This window comes from Myotis davidii, unplaced genomic scaffold (assembly GCF_000327345.1).
Source record: "Myotis davidii unplaced genomic scaffold, ASM32734v1 scaffold461, whole genome shotgun sequence".
NCBI classification, from domain to species: Eukaryota; Metazoa; Chordata; class Mammalia; order Chiroptera; family Vespertilionidae; genus Myotis; species Myotis davidii.
The window spans coordinates 3,660,949-3,663,086 of NW_006295825.1; the positions used below are offsets into that span (position 1 = coordinate 3,660,949).

The 2,138-nt window shown below is 41.6% G+C and overlaps 1 protein-coding gene across 1 annotated transcript in view; it reads right to left on the reverse strand.

Annotated features, from left to right (window-relative positions):
- The window catches only part of LACTB (lactamase beta), a 15,602-nt gene extending 13,592 nt beyond the window's left edge, over positions 1-2,010 (reverse strand). The window contains exon 1 of the mRNA XM_015568552.1: positions 1,920-2,010. The gene's annotated coding sequence lies outside the window, so the exon portion shown is untranslated. The remainder of the gene's footprint in view (positions 1-1,919) is intronic.
- Positions 2,011-2,138: the final 128 nt, after the last annotated feature.

Consider the following 2,138-nt stretch of genomic DNA (forward strand, 5'->3'; position numbering starts at 1 on the left):
CTTATCCCGCAGGCTGCCTCTGCTTTCTAATGTGATTTCAAGGGATAAGTCTTAACACGGACAACAGTAAGTCTAACAAGTTAACCTTATAACTAAACAGAATTGTGCCTCATACAGAATAGTAATTTTCCATCTGATTCAAAGACTAATTTTTTTAGCTTATCTAAGCAATTTGGTTATACCACATTTCTAATAAATTACTCTTCATTCTTTAAAGAAAACATCATTGTTGTTCAGATTATATTTATTCTTGAGCGAGTTTCCACTGAATTCCTGAAAATACTCATCCAGTTAAAAATAAGTGAAAAGAGGTCCCGAAAATCCACTTTAGCTATCAATTCAATTCAGCTGCAAATCAGGGGGGTGGAGGGAACCCACAATAATGTACCACCAATTTAAAGCTCATTCTGGAAAAAAAAAAATTAAGTTTGATTTAATCTTCTGGACAGGTTGAAAGTAGAATACTAAGAGATATAAAGAACTGAGATCTGAAAAGAAAAAAAAGGGGGTACAATGATTGTTTTTAAACTGTAAAGGGATTATGCTAAAATATTTGCATTAAAAAAGCCCCCACCTATAAAGCTGACATTTATATAATTTTGGTTACAATATTTTTCATAAATCAGGCTATACCTATATTTGGAGGAAGAATCATTTTTTCTTTAAATTCACTTCCCTACTGCCCCCATAGTAAGAGTAAATAAGTACTACTTCATTTAAATAATGTCTGAAACAACATTTTCTAAAAGTATGGCTCTTTAAAACCTAGGATAACCAGTTGGACCAATTTGTGTTGAATGAAGAAGTAAATCAAGTTATAAAATATGATTTGATAAAAGTATCATAAAATGATTAGAAATCCCTTTCCCAAAGGTTCTAGCTTTTTGTTTCAAAAAACAGCTACTAAATCTGCCTACTCAAAAAAAGTAATAAAGTAGATCATAAACTCATTAAGAGCCGGAATGCCTTTTACAGAATAGGCGACTCAAATTGTTGACTGAATTAAAAAAGAAAAACACAAAATTCTGATGTTTTATCTACTCACTAGAGCAGTGGTTCTCAACCTTCTGGCCCTTTAAATACAGTTCCTCATGTTGTGACCCAACCATAAAATTATTTTCATTGCTACTTCATAAGTGTAATGCTGCTATTGTTATGAATCATAATGTAAATACCTGATCTGGAGGATGGTCTTAGGCGACCCCTGTGAAAGGGTGGTTCGACTGCCAAAGGGGTCTCGACCCACAGGTTGAGAACTGCTGCACTAGAGGCCTGGTGCACGAAATTCCTGCACTGAGGCGGGGGGTGGGGGGGAGTGTCTCTCAGCCTGGCCTGCCCCCTTTCACAGTCCAGGACCCCATGAGGAGTGGGCCTAAGCCAGCAGTAGGGCCTCCCTCTTGCAGTCCCAGTCGCCTCGCTCTTTATCCCCTTGGCTCCCTGCTCCTTAGCACTTCCCCAGAGGTGAGAGAGGCTCCCGCCACCACAGTGGGCTCGCCAGCTGTGAGCCTGGCTCAGAGCTTCTGGCTGAGCAGTGCTCCCCCTGGTGGTCAGTGGGCATCATAGCGACTTCTGATTCCGCTTTGGTCATTTTGCATATTAATTACCCTTTTATTATATAGGAAAGGGGGATAAGGGTTATCTACAAACATGCAGTTAACGGGCTGTTCTCTATACAACTTTCAGAACAATAAATCCAGTCCTTTTAGAGTGGGTGTAGAAACAAAGCCATTTTTAAGACTCCAACTTATTTACTGGTTACATTTTAAATCTTACGGATAGAAAACTCGATATTCTGTTGGACACATTTTTCTCCACAACATGGATAATTTCACGAAGGGCATTTCATGAGATTCACTCCAAGCAGTAAAACATCAAGTTGTCATTCACCAACTGGCACAAGAACACTTTTCTGAGCCTACCTTCTGACCAGATTTCTTTTCCATCTACAGAGACTCCCACCACGATGCCAGGGGCGCCCACCTCATCCTAAGGGGAAGGGGGAAGGAACAGACAGTTCAGAGACGCGAGGAAATACCTCGCGGGGCCACGGGCACTGTCACCCGGGCATCTCCAGGCCCCTCCCCCACACGCCCCTCTGTGCGCCCCGCCCACCCCGGCTGCGCCCCGCCCACTGCGGG